We start from the raw sequence: 19,262 nt of genomic DNA on the forward strand, positions 1-19,262 counted from the left end.
AAATAAACAATTGAAATTTCAACCAAAAAAGGGGTCGAGTGAAATGTATTAAATGTTCATCTTTGAAAATGGCGCCTCTATATACTTTCCTCCCTATCCGATTGGCCAATAGAAGGGTCCCCCCTGCAAAATAGACAAACAAAAAAATACCCGACGATGTTAAAATATTCAAAAAATGGGAAAAGGATAAAACGAAACTTCTACATGTCGTCGTCGTCGTCTCCCTAGCTCCTGATGTACAACTGTGAGTGAAAGAGAGTGCTCGGTCAGCCAAGCTGATGGACGGAACGCACAGCAAACACACACACAGCACAAAAACAAAACAAAAAATAGAAGGAAGAAGAATAAGTAGCGCGCGCGTGCAAAAGCTGCGCAATTATGAATTCCCTCCACGCGTGTGGCTCTTAAAAGAATCAAACAGATCGCCGCTCCACGACAACTTTTCGCCCCTTTTTTTATTTATTTTTTTTTTGTTTCTTCTTTTTGTCATTTCAAACGCCGCCGCCACCGCCGTCGCCGCCACATCGCCAACCGCTGCCGCCGCTCATTGGAGAATTTTTTGGTTTTTTTGCTTTGAAAGTTATTTGGCAATTCTCTCATTTTGGGCGTCATATATTTATTGGCTACTGCAGCGGCTGCAAACGTGTCCATTGGAAGGCTGCTCTATTCAAATGAGACTGCTGTGTATATATAAGGCGGAATCGAATTGGCCGGGAGAAATTTCACGAACCACTTTTTTTGTCAAATAGATTCAGAATAAGAAAAAGATCTAATAAATTGTTGAATCGAATTATTATATTACAAGGACGGGCGGCATCGCAGCTATATGTAACTATACACCACCCTGTACGCGATGTGGTCTATAAATGTCAGACGGACGCGAAGGTGACCACGAAAAGCCATTAGGCCTATAAAGTATTATAAAAAGGGCATTTCCATCTGTTTTGCCGATCAATCCATCTTGTTATATAATTCTCGATCGCCTAGCGGTTTCTATCGAAGGTTTTTCAACGCTATATAACTATATATACAGATGAAGGAGTGCGGCAGCCGAACAGTCGGACATGATCCACTCGGCGAAAGTGTGATGGATCATCTGTATAGCACCCGGCACCCCAAACATCTTGACATCTAAATGTGGTTTTCCAATAGGCCTTATATTTTTATTATAGCCTATAAGACGCCGGTGCCATACAAATGTGTATATATATCTCTATACACCAGGAGCCTATAGCCTCTCTCTATGTGGTTTGTATACACTATAGGAAATCTGCTGGCCTCCTGATAATATGATGATATTCCCCGCTCGTCGCTGTACCTCAATGGGAAAAATCTGTTCAAAAAAAATTGGAGAGGGGAGCATATACACAGAGGGTGTGAGAGAAGAAAAGAAAAATTAGACGCCGATTCGAATGTCTAACAGAATCTAGGGGATATAATAATAATAATAATAGGGTCGAGAGAAATAGAAATAGAAAGAGAAGAGTATATTATATAGTGTGTGGTGCAAGTCTCTGCTGTGCTGCCATGACTGATAAGTCTCTGGTGGCTTGACGCAACACGCCATGTACATTTTCGATTTTCCTATTATACGAGGCCTCTTCTATTCACCCGCCTCTCCCCTTCAAAAAATAACATATCAATATGCTCGTATAATGCACACAGGGGGGAAGAAGGAAGGCAGGAAGAAGAAGAAAAAGAAGTGAAAAGAATAAATATAAAATCACTTTTCCCTTCAGGAAAATGGAGAGACGCATATATAAAATAGCACAGGTGACCTCAACTAAAAGCCATCGGCTGACCTCTTATATACGTCAACTCGATCCTGAGATGTTTATAAAGGCGCAGCACTGCGGGGTTTACATCACAATAAATTGAATCATTTCCATCACAAATTATTTCTGTGATTGAACTTCTTTTTCCCCTCGTATAGATTTAGGACTGTGATATAGATTGGGACATGTCAAATCAGAGTTTCGGGATTACGGCAGTTTACCCTAGAAATTGCCAAATAAAAAGAGGGGGAATGTATAGGAGGAGATTTTGGTGGTCTAGAAAAACACAAGTTTACAACTGCGGCTGTCGTCGGACAGCGGATTTCAACCGGACAAACTGCGGACATTAACGACATCAAATATAGTCTAGCTGTACAAATAAATATATCTTGGGTTATATGTACCATTCTACATATATACATGACCAGTATAGCAACCAGCAACCAGCACATCTCGAGACCCTATAGATGTAGGAAAAAACTCATTAACTCGACAACATAAAACAGAGATGAGAAACAGGGCCGGCAGCATATAGCAGCAAATGTATATAACATCACGAAATGGACGGACGCTACTGCTGCTGCATGGCCCGGAATTACAGCCGTATCATAGTCAGATCCCTCTTTCTCTTTCTACTCCTCTATATATATCCATAACGAAATAAAATACATATACATATAATATATAAAAATCCGGGAATGATATTCCGCTGGGAATTGGCAGTTGAATCACTGCCGGAGCGCTCCCGCGGGATTCGCTCCTTGTACAACCCACACGCAGTAGGGTAGTATACTCTCTCTACTCTCCCCTCTCTTCTTCTCCTTCTTCTCCTGGATGAAGTAACACTGATAGAGTACGCTACACACATCTACATGCACTGATGCTAGTATATGGGATAGGGCAGTTTTCGGCTGTCCAGCAGTAGCGTCGGGCCATTGAGTTTTCCGTTCTGAAACACGGAGACCTGAAAGTTCCCCTCTTCTTTTTCCTTTTAACTTTTTTGTGTGTGTTTAGTATATTTTTTTTCTTCTTCTGAGAGTGAGAGGGAGAAAATAGAGAGAGTCTTCTTTGTGTTGAATTGCATACATCACGTAGAGAGAAATAGAGAGAGAGGGATATTTCCGAGCACTGTCACACACACAAAAAGTCACAGGAGGTGAAGGGGAGTTGATGCAGTGAATGATGACCGATCGCCTCAGACTGAACTTTGTGCAGCACTAGCAGACAACACTGGATGAGAAAAAGGGATAGATTATGTAGATGGATATATATGCACAGTTGGGAATTGCGTTATAATAGTTAGATAGTATGCCAATATATGTTGGATATAATATGGAAAAAGAATTTTTCTTATATATCCAGGATCTATATTTTTATACGTATATATAGACTCTCCCAAGAGTCTTCTCCTGTAACTGATGCAAGGAGGTGTCATGGTCGTGTTGTACATCCAATGATATCTAGACGCGTTATATATCCAGCAGCAGAATCCAGCATCAATTTATGAGGAAAGTCGGCCGTGCTGGGTTGGAACAGCCGGACGTGTGTTTTTTTCCTTTTTCTATTCCTTGATATGATTATTACTGGGCTGACTACTCTGTATGACTCTCCCGTGTTGGCCGGCCCATGAGTCTATATAGAAGACAAGACGAATTCCCAGAAGCTTAGATATGCTTCTACGCGTTCGCAGCAGAGCTATAACTGCTGGCCCAGCAGAGTCGGGGATCTATGGACGGCCAGGGGAGTTGAAAAGAATAAGAAGGGGAGAGAGGAAACATGGATTTCATCTATGACTCTCATCGGACGATGGCCATTTCATCGTTGCTCAACTACACCCGATAGACCGGCCCTCTTATATATATATTTCCTCCTTGTGCTACTGCTGCTGGCCAGCTCTTCTGTATATTTCCTTTCTGGTCCCGTGAACACTCGTCTGTGCACTCGCCTTTATTGCCCATTTCTCTCTTTCTCTCTCTAGGCCTATATACTCCAATCTAAACCGTGTGCTGGGTCCCGCTGACCATATGCGGCCCCTCTCATCATAGGCCAGTCAACGATGAATCAGCCCCGGCCAGCAACATTTTCCCATTTGTGCCAAACACTCTTCTTTTTCAGCTGTATATAGCTGAGTATTATATAGATTTGATCTGCAAATGTATAACCATGTATAATATTCAAGTGATTTGATATATTCATTCTGCCTTATACAACAACAACCAAAAAAATGCTGGATATAAAAACAAAAGAGGATTACTGAGGATTAATCCTTTTCCACTGAAAGCTAAAAGTCTAGAAAAAATAAAATAAATTAAAAGAACAAAAAAAGGGGGGGGGAAGAGAGGTGATGGAGCTTATTTGATGACTGTGGGAGTCGTAGGCTAATAACGCCGCTGGCGTTCTAATTTTATTCTGTGTTTGATATGCTACTGCTGCTGCTGCTGAGATGATCAGCTTTCCTGATGAGCGACCCAGCTCTCGCTCACTTCGTTCGACTGGAATATTCACATATAACTAAGACGTGAATAAGGCTTCCCGATTTATTTGTCCCCCCCACGCCTACCCCAGCAACAGCACACTTCGTGTTTATTCAAGGGCTTAAATAAGTATCAAACGAATGGATATTAGCTAGCGACTTTTAATCGTCAAATGGCCGCTCTGCTGACTGACTCTTAAATCAAAAGAATTCAAACAAACTCTTCTGCTGTTCTCTCTCATCTCAATAATTAAAAATTGCAAATGAGCGTCTATAGTATAATGAACGGAAGGCTCATCAAGAGAAGCGCAGGGCGAGAACAAAAAAGGGGATCATCATCATTATCATCATCGGGATGAGAGAGCATTGGGGGGAAACAATAGGGCGGTGGAGGAGCAGCAGCAGATCTATATGGAGAGAAGAAGAGAAACGATGAGTCGATGGATATATAGATGCTAGTGTGTACTGTGCCGGCTGCTATTTTTCCCATCATTCCGGCTGACCTGGCTAATACATAAAGGTCCATTTGAAATAGACACACAGCAGAGAATAAGCGAGGAGATACTATACTATGTATACATATATGTTGGGCGGCCTAATATAGTTTATATTATACACATGGCAGAGACTGGCAGAACACATATATAGACTCTCTATCTATATATGTGGGTGTTACACATACTATCATCAGCAGCCGTGCGTGTGTGCTATATTCTCTGCGTGTGACTGGTGAGGCAGGGCGGGTTAATGAGCTCTCACCCTCTCCACCATCTTCTTCTTCTTCTTCTACTTCTTGTGCTGGGGCTGTGATGCTCTTCTTTGTCTTACGGCTCCGCTCCGCTTAATGCGATTATCAACAGTAGAGTCGCCGCTCTCACATAAAGACTCTGACACAACAGACGGGAAAATAAATAAAAAAAAAAGAAAAAGAAGAAGAAGAAGAACAAGTTAGGAGAGCTGCTTTCAAAGGTGCCTGCCATCGGGACAGAGCACACAGGGATAGCCGAGCCGTGGCTAATTGTAGAAAGTAAAAAAGATATACACACACAGCATATAGGCAATGTATAGAATCGAAGAGAAGGTTTCTCTTCTGCTGGAGACACATAGCACATAAGAGAATGAAGCGGAGGAGACTATAAGCTTAATAACATAAGAAAATAAAAGGAAAAAAACAAATGACACTGGTGTGCTCAGTCTGGCGTGAGCCGATGGTGTAAAATAAAATAAAAAAAGAAATTGTCTTTATTTTATTTTTTATTTTTCTAAACAAGACAAAAAAAATATAAAGTAGAGCGCGTTCGAATACATTAACGAAAAGCTCAGAGTCAACTGCTTTCAAAGTCTTCGGTATTAATGCGCCCCCCTCCTTCACTATACTATATATATCTATCCCCCCCGTTTTAATGTATGCGAAACTGCCATATGGTCAGTCAGCCAAAGGGAGGGGGGGTCTTCATCCGCGCCTATATTATGAAATGAAGTCATCAACGCCAAAAGAGTAGTCGTGTATATATATATACGCGTTTCTAGCTGCTGCAAGCGCGCGGGATTGGCCTATATATAAGCTTCTCCCTATATGAGCGTATACACACACACTTATATAACAACGCAGGAGAGGAATATAATGACACGCTCCGCATCAGTTTCCGTTCACGCTTCACGGCTCTCCCTCTTCATCTCGTGTGTGTGTATAAACGTTAACGCGCCTAATACACAAACAGTTTCACACTCTCTCTCTCTCTCTCTCTTCTATGTATGCGTCGTCTCGCTTTTAATTTTTTGAAATTCGCGCGCCTTTTCTCTGTTGGAAACGAGAGCGCGGGCAATTAGAAATTCAAACCGGGTGGGTGTTTGGGGGGTGGGGGAGAATTTATAATCAACTCTCTTATCCCCCGTCATGATGGCGTCAAACAAATACACACACACAGTGTCGCTTACATACATATAATAAGAAGCGATTTGAAAATTCTATTATATGCAGCTCTTGTCAAAGTTGTTGTTACATAACACAATGCCATCGCGTGTTTGACAGCAGACGGGTCGAATTTTTTTTGTGTATTTCAAATGTAATAATAAAATGGACGTGTCACACCCTCCGTGTCACATGGAAACTTTGAAAAAATAAAATAAGTCAATAAATAAATAAAAATTCGACACTGTGTCAACATTCAACAATCCGTATACAGGAGCCCATCAGCTATTATTATTGGTATAATTCACCCCCCTAGTGCTCTTTTGATATCCAACACCTACACATATAATACAGGGATGAATGCGCGCATGTTTATCCGCACGTAATAATGTATAGTCGGAGATCATGTGAATGTGCTGCTGCCTTTTGCTTGAGCTGTGAGATTTATTTGTAATGCGACACGAAAGTAAAAAAAAAAGGAAAAAGAAGAAGAGACTGTGACACCCCCAAAAGGTCAATAGAGCCATTTGAAATGCGCGCGGGCTGCTGCTGGTATAGCAAAAGCGTTCGTCGGCACAGTGCAGTTCATTATTGAATAGCGGAGAGAGAGAAGGCCCATTCTTATGTGTCTGGTGGCACGTGCTATATACTGTCTAACCCCCCCTTCCCCCTGAAAAAAAAAATGTATCTAAGAAAAAGAAACCCCAAAAATGCGTTCAGTTGTGTGACGACAAACACAGGCCGAGAGCCGAGTATAGGAGAAGACAAAAAAGGATAGATAGTATAGATATACGCGTATACTATATTCCCGGACATCTTTTTGTTTTTTTCCCCCCTCTCGCTCGTGCATTTCTTATAGACGCAGCGAAGACGGGCAGCAGCTAGCGGAGAGAGCGGAGAGAGAGAAAATGGAGGGCACTTATATATTTATAGTCGCGGTGGAGGAAATAACCAAACGACCTAAAAACAAGGCCCCCCCCCCCAAACCAAACCAAACCCGAAAAAGTCTGAAGAACGACGACGCCCATCCACGTCCCTCATCCGTTTTTGTGTTCCATCCTGTTGTTATTGGGGGGTAAAAAGAAGAAGAAGAAGAAGACTATAGAGAGAAGAATAGTTGGAAAAAGAGAAAAGAATCTATAAGAGTCTTTGAGCGATATGCGACGGTCATTCACTTCCGCATGTATACGAGAGGAAAGAAGAAAATGGGGAAGAAGAAGAAAAGAAAAAGGGGCGACTAATGAGCACATGCAACCAATTGTGTCCTCGTAAATTATGGATATTGGCAGGATTACTCCGGCAGCAGCAGCAGCTAGGTCCTGGACCATTTGGAACGCATCTCCACAAGCAGAAAGAGCATATATACAGCTAGACAACGACAACAACACAAATCCTTTAACTTAATATTATACAAAAGTATATAGAACAAATGTTTGTCGCTTGGATTCATTTCTTTTGCATATAGTCCGGGGGATGATGATTTCATTGAATGGCGTCCTACCTGCTTGTATAAAAATTAAGCCACTTCCCCCCTTTTTTTTTAAATAATTTAACAGAAAAAGGGCGTAAAATACTGGGAAGGACACGGGAATAACTTTTAAATTTGGCGGGCGCGCTTTTATTTTCAAAAACTGCTGGAAAATATTTATTTCATCTGTTAGAGCTAGAAATGTGCTATATAAAACTTTGATGGTTTGACGAAAGGTGAAAGACAGTTTGTGACTTTCTGTCTCCCCCTCATCTTGGCAATTATTCAGCTGTTTTATAAGGGTGTATATAAGGTACATATAGAAAGTGTTGCCTTTATTTCACTTGATATCTCGTCGCTGCTGTACATATTCGATCTCTATATTGTGTGTATACTGTATGGGGTCCCTGGGCGATTGATAGTTTGAATTAGCAAGTGGCTGATGAGCAAGTTTTACGGTTCCGTTATATGCATCACAGTCTCTTTTTGATCTGCTGGAGAAGAGACTCTGATTAGAGAAATGATTTATCACCTCCTCCCGCTCTTCGTTTGATTCGGCTAATTTAAAAGCTGTTGGAAATTTGTACATCACAGCAGAGACAGAAATGAAGCCAATCGAGTGGATGGAAACTAATGTCATCGCGGGCCTGTATATTCTAATACTCTAGTCAAAATGTACAGATGGTTTTATAAGGGAATGACTGGCTCAAATCTCTGATCTACATAATCACATCCCTCCCTATTATTCACGTGACTCTCTTCTTTTTATTTATAAATGCCTTCCGTAGATTTTCTCTATCACTTCGTCATCTCCCCCCTTATTCAATCCGGATCCTCCCTCATCTCTTTCCTTTTTTATTTTTATCAACGAGACAAAATCGAATGGACATAACAGGGCGCTCCGTCTACATAAAAATTAAAAAGTCGAATGCTTTTGATGGGGGGGGGGGGGAGAGAGAGTTTGCTGCTGGAAATAAAAACTCGGAAGTGAATTTGATTAGCCATGTCATCGCGACTATTCCATTTCTATGGATGTGGGGGGGGTGGCGGCGGCCGGGCGCGCTTGGTGAGAGAGAGAGGGTGAGATGACGTATGGTGACATCACCGTCGATTTTATTATATCAAAACCCGGCGGATATATAATATAAATACGACCTCTTCGCCGTATAGAGCGCGTCCGTATGTTTTTATGTGTACAATTCGATACTCTGTAATATGTTGTACTTTATGGAGAAAACACACCACCAAAAGTGGATTCCCTCCATCCACCCCTTCTATATATCCTCCGCCCCATCTGACTATATTATCTATACGTATAATAGAAAAGGACGGATATAAAATATGTGCAATCGACTATAACTTTGATAATCATTTCTATTGCGTAATTATATCCCCGAAACGTCGTTTGATGGCCGGATACATTTGCGCCAATCTTATCAAATTCCATTAGAATTAACGTATAAAATACAAAAGGAATTAAAGACGTAAAAGACAGTGATGAAAGGTTTAACTTTTGAAACACCATCAGATTCTGACTCTAATGACCAGCAAAACGAATAGGCCTATACTAAACAGCTCGAGGCTAAATATGCGCTTTTCCTGACTGAATTTGATACAAGATCTATAATAAAATATTTGACTCCGATTGTTCGATCGCCTTATTAGTTTTATTACATTATTATATAGAGGGTTGTGTATATTGGCGGGAGTTGGCAACAGATGTAATCTCTCGCCAGGTGGAAAAATATCGAACGCCAAGCAATCGGGAAAACATCGCAGAGACAAGCGAAGCGAAACTATTGAAAGGCTGTCAATGAAAGAGAAAGAATCGAGAAATGTTTATCTTCTCGGAGAGAATCAGATTCCTTATAAGAAATAAAAGAAACTTAAAAAAAAAAGAACACACACGACAAGAAACAACCCAAAAAACTAGACGTGCACAGCAGAGAGATATGTATGGCTATATATTTTTTTTTGGTTTCAGCTCTTTTGAAAAAAACATAAATAAATATATAAGAGGATCTCTCTGGCTGATGCTGCTGCTTGGTGCCATCACCATCAGCCAAAGACACGGCAGGTGATATGTGCTATGGCTATATGGCTTATATGATAATATATCCCGTGGTGCCATCACACCATCAGCAGCTCCTATTCTTCTATTCTCTCGCTCCTTGTTTCAATTCTATCCCTTTTTCCTATATAAAGTTGTGCGCGTACGTAGAGCTCTTTTATAGATTGATTGCCATAAATTGTGTGGCTAGCCGATTGATTTTGGAGAGTTGCCGGGGCTTTATATATGCATAGACACCAAGAGTTCCCATCTAGGGAACTTCTTCTATTTCTCGAATAAAAAAACCGGCGTGATGCTGGGCTATATGCTGGCCCGTCAACATATCCAAAAGGTGCAGCAGCTCAGCCAGCAGGAGCCAAACCAAGCCAAAGGATTCGTATATGCACGCGCACAGCCAATATATATATACAGTGTGTGTTGTTCGAGGATGGAAAAAAGAGTGATGAGTTTATGGACGGAGGGGACGACTCTCTGATATCAGATCAGATCAGATGGAAATCCTTAAAAAAAAATAAAAACTTTTTTTTTTTAGTCCCCTCTCCTCCATTCCTTTTGGGGTTTTCTCTCCATAGTTCGCCTTCATCAATATATCTATCCTTTTTTTTTCTCTTTAGGAAAAAAATATTTATTTGTATAAACACTCACACAACACTCCTTTAGCTATATATGCTCATCAATATCAAACTGAGAGAGAGAGCTGATGTTTGGATGCTGGTGGCGTTGGTGTCCTTATCAGCCGAATAATAATAATAAAAAAGAATGGGGGGGAATCAAGAAAATAGAAGAGAAGAAAAAAACGATAGAAGCGGCTGCATAATTCGCCCATCAAAACGGCCATCCCTATTGAGGCATATTATATATAAAGTCTCTTATCGGAAAAGATTTTTTCTTCTTCTTCTACTTCTTCTTCCTCCATACTTTTTTCTCATTCGTCGAGGGGAGTAAAAACCCTGTCCGTTCCGTTCCATTCATCATGAAATACAAAATGAAAAAAAGTGTATTATATAAAGAAAGGCGCAAATGGAATATATAAGAAAGGGGACGATGGCGAACCCACCCACTTGCGTTATATAATACACATCCCCGACCCAAAGAAAAAAGAAAAGTTGGGGAATTGCATTAACATTACAATAGAGTCCAGCAGCACTCTCTCTCTTTCTCTGGCTGCACAGTACATTCATCGTCGATCGTAAATAGACTCAACTACCAGTTTTGAGCTACTGTGTACATCGGCCTATACAGCATTTATATTCCCTTTTGAAAGTGTCGAATAATATCAGCGCCTCAACAGTCTCTCCATCAAAACTCGGACTCTTGTTTTCTTTCTTTTTCTTTAGAGTGTAGGTCCTATCTTCTATAAGGCCGGGCCGATTATCAATCAATCAGTCATCCCCTCCCTGATGTGTGCTATGCATAATGTCCTCCACGTCTATAAAAGTGTGTATATAAGCCTATGGTTCAAAAAACTATGTTTTTTCTTAGCTTCTTCTTAGGTTATTCTTCCTTTATTTTCTTCAAAGAGAGATTTATACTCGACGGGCAGAGGTGGCCGCCTAGAGGCGAAAATGTTTTAAGGAAGAAGAAAACAAAAAACAAAAAACAAAACAAAAGAAGAAGGAGGAAGATGAGCCGGCGATTAGAAGATGAATTACCCGCTTTGGTATATTTTTTGGTTGTCTATTATAATATCCTGTGTGTGTGTGTGTGTTCCATAAATGGAGCTAGACGAATAAGAAAAAGTATTCGGTCGAGCACGCGAGCTGGACAACGGCTGCTGATGTTTCCACAGCCCCAGCAGCCAAAGGATATAAGGTGATGGCTGGGCCAGCCAGCAGCCGAGAGCGGTGCCTTGTGTTAGAAAAGAGCCAGGACGAGAGAGAGAGTAGAGGACAACTGGGTAAAAGATGTTTCAATGGGATAAAAGTCATAACCATTAGCCAAAATGAACCACGCGCCGCCTTCTTCTTCTTCTCTTCCTCCCCTTGTGTTGTTCCCAATGAGCGACGGTCACAATTCACCGGCCGATAAGTCGCCGTCCGTTGTCGGTCGTCTTCTTCTTCTTCTTTTCTTTTAAAATTTTTTATCCTTATCAGTTGGGCAACAGAAAAGGGGAGAAAAAGATTTTAAAAAAATAAAATGTTTTCTTCTCTTTTTCTTTCTCATTGCGGTAGAAGAAGAAGAGTTGCTGCCGTGACGTGAGCGCGCGCGCTGGCGGTATAATATGAAAACAGAAAAAAAGAAATAAAACAAAACAAAACTAAACACACGCGACTCTTCTTTTTGTAATATTAAAAGGGAAGGCGAATGGAATATATAAGATGGCGACCTGGACACAAATCTTTTGTAGCAGCCAGCCAACAATATCCTTGATATCGCAGCACTGTGGCCTGGCCCCCAAACGTGGAACACTATGCTGCTGCACACAAACAGCTGACCAAAGAAGAAGAGAGTTAGATCCATTAATTAAATCAACAACGATCGCAATTCAATCTGAACCCCATCAATGCCGATCGCGGCCCATCCGCGCTGTGCTCCCCCAACAGCCGAGCGTCACGTCGGCATCTGATCCGGCGATCGGCTCGTAAATTGTTCCAAGTTCAAACATCGCGCCAGCATCCCAACCTCATCGTCTATATATCCTTTTTTTTTTTTTTTTTTTTTATCTTTCATCCCCTTTATTTTCTCAAATTGTCATTTTGGTTTCGTTAGTTTTTTTTGGTCTGTGCTGGGTCCGAATACTTTTGGTTTCTAGAGATCTTTCCGTCTTATAAGAAGTTTCGATTGAAATTCTTATATTATTCTCGAGAGGAAAATTTAAATATTTATCTAAACATCACATATGCATATATTTATATATCCTACCGATTGGTTGTTTTACCAGACGATATCGACCTGATGGAAGAAGCGGATAATACACAGTCAAAGTCCCTCGTCTGAAGAATTTAGGAGGGGGAATATCTATAGTAATGTATACAATAAATTTATAGTCAAATATATAATGTTGCGACATTTTCATTCGTCCAGAATAACGGACCACCATAAGTTTCCTATAAATAAATACACTTCAATAGAAATTCAAATTAAAATAAAACAAACAAAAAATAAGGTCTGCTGACGCGCGGGAATTTTAAAAAGTAGAACAAAATCAATTATTTAAAAGAGCTCGGATGCAAAATAAAAATAAAATTAATTAATAGCTGACTTTGCTTTTTACCCTGATGCTAATACACAAAACCACGCCCTTAAGCCAAACAGCTCGAATTATAATTAATTGCATAAGTACGCGCGCGAACCCAACAAGAAAATAAAACCATTTTCTGCGATTACAACTCGGTGCGGGAGAAATCGTTTTGCTTGCGCAATTAATAATATATAGAGGACGAACGAAATTGCGACGCTCCCAAATTGATGCGGGGTTACAGAGTACAATCCGGCAATAATATCTTGGTCGATACTATAATACCAACAGCTGGGGGGAAAAAAAGTTAAAAAAAACAACAACGGGGTGAACTAGGCAGCCAAGGATAAATAAATAAAAAAACAAAGAAGAAAAAGAAGAAGAAGCACGTTATTTGCTGGTCGTCTCGTTTAGTCGGCGACTGGTTTTGTCTCGTTGATTGGCTCCCGGGGAATAAAAACCAGCCGGCGCTCTTTGGTCTTTGCTGCTGGCCCATTATAGACGTCTATAGCCCTATCTTTATATTTATATGTACTCTATGTGTATATGTATGTATCCATACTATTTCTCAATGTTATTATATTTTTGTTTCACTCTCTCCCAGCGCAGCAAACTAACGTTCGCATAGGACTTAAATTCACATACTGCTGTGCATAGTATAGACGACAGTATAGCCGGGGCTATATTATTCTTTGTGTTGTGTATTTAATAGCACAGCATGGGTCCAACCGGACTCTCTCTACTCCCTCGGCCCTTTCCTTTATTATTCCTATATCGTCTCGTTGCTGGCCCCTGTCAATAATAGCCAAACGAATATATATACATACATATAACCCTGGGAGACGAGAGCGAGCGAGAATGTGATAATAGACTCGGCCCAGCTTGCAAGCAAATGTTCGTCTTTTCTATTTATATTTAGACACAAGGCCTACACACCACATATACTACTCTGCAGACAGTCATCACTCTAACCATCAAATGTTATTTGCTCAAAGTTTACAAGATATTTATACATGTATATAGAGTCTGATGTATAATGTAACCATTATACAATGAAAGCCTTGTGTATTAATCTTTGATAGAGTTTAACATAAATAGGCTGACTGTAATATCTGTAGTACATGGGCTCTATACATACGTAGTCAGCATTATAAATACATGTGTGATGGATGGTTTAGTTCCTATATGCTTGCAGCATATAGCATATAGGATATATGCTATATAATAAGACACGGTTGACTGGCAGAGCTGGCGGCTCGCATGATGACATAATGATATAGCATTTGCTGTAGCCGCCCGGCGTGATGTGTGTGTGTGAGAGCCCAGCTAGCAGTAGACCATCAGGGCGGCAGGAAAGGCCGACCGACCAGCACAGCGGAGAGATGAATGGCGCACTCAACTGCGAAATTATAATCGCCCTATCAAACGGTCTCGCGCATCTCAGCGAGCCTCATCGTCTATCCTATACACATATAAGAGGCAGCAGCATCAGCTCAGCAAAGGGGACACAGAGGGATTGGCTCCGATCCATTCTCTGGCCATTCAGATCCAATGCCGCGATATAAGGTATACAGCAGTACACACAAATTTTTCAGCTTTTCTTTTCTTTTTTTCCTTTTCTATATTATATTATAGACCATGATATTCCTTTATTGTGTATTATAGCATCACTTTATATTGTACATGTCGATGGGAGGGGTCGGTCGTCTCTCAAGCCCCTTTGGTTTTGCCATCGACAATACTCTGCCGCTGCGCTCTATGACGAAATAAAAAAATAAAAATAAAAATAAAAACACACATAATAACATAGGAGCGATTCTTCTCTCTCTCTCCATTGCAACAACAAGGGGGAGGATTTTATAAGCATCAAATCCAATCCGGATTGAGAAAAAATGAAATGAAAAGGGACGACGTATAGACAAATATGGAACCCATACTACTCATGTGAATAGCATCTGCGCTATATAGTAGAAAAACATGTCTTATCTGATGTCATACACATAGCACTTCATCGGCTGTGTAATGTATACACCTCTCTCGTCAGTGTCGATGGGAATAGACAAATAAAATAGAGGGAACCTGAACTGATGGGCGGTGAACTGGCGCTAATAAGAGGGTATAGACCGATCATCTTTTGTTGGGTGTGCCTTATATATTCTCCCCTTTTTTCTTTGATATATTTCCCATCTATACTTTAACGGGTGTATAACGATCGATGGCTCTGTAATCATACACGGCGCATGTCATAACAGAAAACGCGCATAACGGGTCTCTCATCTCCCGCCCGGCAGATGATATGCCGGACCCACTAGAAAAAGGGGAGAAAAAGATGAAAGGGCCACACGGAATAGATGATAACCAAAAGGGGGAAACCGGTGGTTGGCTGACACAGTCTCTCATACTCCCCTGGACTTCTTACATGTATGGTAGGCGTGGCCTTATGAATTTCATAGCGACCAATGTCGTGTGTGGCAAGAGGGGGGGAGAAGGCAAAGCGAGGGCGTCGCACATCATAACTTTCATAATATAAGGGGAGAAAAAAGAGAAAAATATTCTTCTCTCCCCCATGTGGTGCTAGCAGCTATAGCTGCGGTCGGGTGAAAAGACCCAACCCACCGGGGCGACCAATAGGAAGCCAAGCGCATATGAATCCATATTTCATTTCTCTTATACGCGCCGGGTCGGAGCGGTCGACCAATAGGATCAATGGTAAATATTATCAGCATATAGGAATAAAGAGACGAACTGTTTCCTTTATTATTCTCCAACCCGTCGAATGAAATATGGAATATATCCCCAGTGCATGCTGCTGCTGACTCCTGAATAATCCATCGGGATTTTCTTTGTCATGCGACAGGATATAGAAGAAAAGCGGATCGATTTTTTTTTTTTTTTTCCTGGAAGAAAAAGGGGTTCTATAGAGTATAGAGCCCAGTTGCTGGTTGTCGATGCAGCAGAAAAAGGAAATATATATTTATCTATAGGGGAATATAAGGAAGAATACATAAGGGGGGGAAAAGCGTAGGCGGTATGGTGGATCAATAAAGTGACCGTTGGACGAAATATATAAGCGGAGAGCATACTATATATATGTGTATGCTGCTGCTTTCTATAGAGCTCTAGCTCTCCCAGCTGAATCGGCAGTTCACGTTCTGAGACATCACGAACATATATATAGAGCGCACAGCACACACAAATGTGCCAGGATCCATACAATATACAGATGACCTGCGCATAGCAATGACATTTCTTCTTCTTCTTCTTCTTCTCCCCCCACCGCTTCTTTCTCTTGATTCTTTCTGGATGCGACCGCCAGTAAATCGAATCAAGAGAGCCACCGCAGAAGTATAACAGTCCACTCTTTATATAAGATATATAGGCCTTGGCCTTTTTGGACACACACACACATAGGGACACCGTGATGTATGTACAGATGTAATAGCAAAGAATAATCTAAAGGAGAATATATAACAACAGGACGAATAAGAAAATCAATCGCCAACTAACGAGACACTGATCAATCCCCATTGTTCAATACCAAACACCGCCCTAAGGACATAGTAGTAGCATAGCATTGATGGACCTGCGTCTTACGTGCTCGACCGGGCATAGCAGCAGCGGTTTCGGTCGTTACCGTTTACCAATGCAATCAATCATCTCATATTATATGGACGGTCGTCGTCGTCTACAAAGGCAAATAACAATGAGACAAATATCTGGACATGTTTAGGGTTTTTATATTTCTATCAAAGAAGTTTCAATCGAAGAAAATCTAATGACTGTTATATAACTAAATATCACAAAGAGAAATCAGCAGCTTATAAGCGCTCTATGGGTGCCAATAATATAACCGACTGGTTATATAATATTCCCAGCAGCATCTAAGCAGCTGGGCCCGTCTCTATTATTTATGAAAGCCCGTTCATTGTTGCGCGTGTATGCGGTGCTGTGCAGGAAGAGAATGCTGCCCATTTAGTCAAAAGAGAAAACGAGTTAAAAGAGAGCGAAGAAATAACTAAACGCCCATCAATCGCCGCAGAGCAACTTGATGGAAATGCGAGTTGAATAAGGTCGACACGTCTGCAGCAGCGCAGTTTCGCTCTTACGTCGATGAATTTACGCCGTCCGGTCTCCGTGCCAGGTGTAGACAAAAGAAAAAAGGGGAAATATTTAAGCTGCTACTCCCTCCTTTGTCGTTTGACGCTCCTCTTTTTTACTACTGTGCTCCAATATACATATGGATATATATCCTATACACATCGAGGAACAGCGGGGAGTTTGAAATGGTCCAACAGTGCATGGTCGGCGAAGAATGTCTATTACCAATGAAGTTAAATAGGCCATATATAGATTGGTATATGGCGTATAAATGTAGAAATAATATACGCGTCTCACATCATTTGAAAAGAGCTGCCATGCCACACACACATATATATGAGGAGCTGCTGGGAAACAAAATAACACAAAAGCTGCTGCCCGGCGAAAACAATAACAGAAGGGGCGACTGTGTTCCCATTCCGTCACGAGAAAAACGGGAGCATTATACGACGAAATAGATCTGAAAGCCGGAATAGGAAATGGTGCGGTGTATATATTCCTAGCTAGCAGGAGCACAGCACATAGGGCGCGCATGAAAGGCAAAGTTATATTGGAGGCTCTCTTTCTGATGGGTATATATAACAAATCTGCTCGTCTCAGTCTAAAGAAACACAGTGCCATTCTTCTCACTTCATTATTTTCCCTCCGAGGCGGCACAGGAGCGGGAGGAAGAAGGCCGAGCAGGAGCTAGCAGCTAGCTCCTAGTGTTGGAAAAGACTCTCATTCAATCTAATCCTTCTCAATATCTCTATTTATTTCAGTCCTCCTCTCTCCCGTCGTCTTCTTTGCAGCCCTCCCCCCCCCCCTTGTAGTATAGTTTGCTGGATGTTACAGACAAAGGAGAGCTGGAAATAAACCTGTCTTTCATTTCAAACTGCAATGTCGACTTCTTCTTCTTTTCTTCTTTTCTTTCTTCTTCTTTTTCTCTCTTCTTCAAATGAAAATAAAACTTCAACGCCGTCGTAGTCGACAGCGTTGAATGAAAGAGCAGTAGACTCTCAGCTGCATAGATATGTGCTGTGTGTATATGCAGTAAGGGGATCATATCATCCGCCTATATTGCTGGGAAGGAGCGCAGAAGAGAGATGAAAAAGAAGAAGAAGCAAAAGAATGAATCTTTCACAGACTAATATCACAAATGGGAACTTGATTAGAGCAAATGGCCCGGATACCAGCAGTAGCTAGCGGCAGCAGCAACATCGCTGCTGATGTTGGTCTATATAATAGACTCAAAAGGTGGATCCTGGTGGGCGGATCCTGCGCTTCTCTCCCTCCCACTGGATTGAAAAGGAAGAAAATGATGAGGAATTGAAAATAAAAGTCTCTACACAGCGACCTATAGCACAACCGGCATTCAATTCAGATGCGTATACATGATGTATGTACATATAAATATATAAGTCGGCTTATATGTTGAGCTCTCAAATAAGACAAATAGCCAAAAAATACGGCACACATGGGAGGCATTGCAGCACAAACATCCCCGGTGAACTCCCTATATATCCTTGCTGTGGCAAAAGAGCTTTTTTTTTCAATAGGTAGAGTACGGAATTGTTGTTCATCATCCAGCAGTGCGGAGAAGGATAAAGAAGCTATCCGGAATAAACTGTATGTATATGTATACACAAACTATTGGCGGGAGAAGGCGCAGGTCAAAGCGAAAAAGAACTATACGTGTATAATACATCTAAAAAGCTATATAATAGTATACATCAGCAGTAGTAGTGCGTTTGGGGTGAGTAAGTCCTACAACAGCAGCACATAGCGTTTGCGGCAGCTATTATTTTCTCTCTTAGAAGATGATGGAAAGGCAGCAGATGCATCGGCACGTTCCTTTATATACTTTTGCTGCTGCTGTAGAACGGCAGTTCTATATGCGCCCTCAAACAATATTCCAGGAAAAAAAAAGTGTGCTGCTACACAACGCAGACACACTAACAGAAGAGCAGCAGCAGAGAGACCCAGCAGAAGATAAGAAACGTCGTCATGAGTTTGAGAGCTCCGGTCCGGCCCCCACCCCCTCACACACGAACAGAGAGCTGCATGGCCCCGGCCTGTCATGATGGCAAACGTTACGGCATCGCCCGTCACGACAGCACGCATCACGAATAGAGAGCGAGGGGGAATATAACAGGAAAGAAAAAAAAGTTTTTTAAACTGAAAAGAGCTGATGCTGAAGAGTTTTTTCTTTTTTTCACTTATATTTCCTTTCTTCTTTTCCGTTTTTGTTTGTTTCCGACGGCGTATATGCGTGTCTGTCTGTCTGTCTGTCCTGCGTGCTGTATTT

This window comes from Daphnia pulex, chromosome 10 (assembly GCF_021134715.1).
Source record: "Daphnia pulex isolate KAP4 chromosome 10, ASM2113471v1".
NCBI lineage: Eukaryota > Metazoa > Arthropoda > Branchiopoda > Diplostraca > Daphniidae > Daphnia > Daphnia pulex.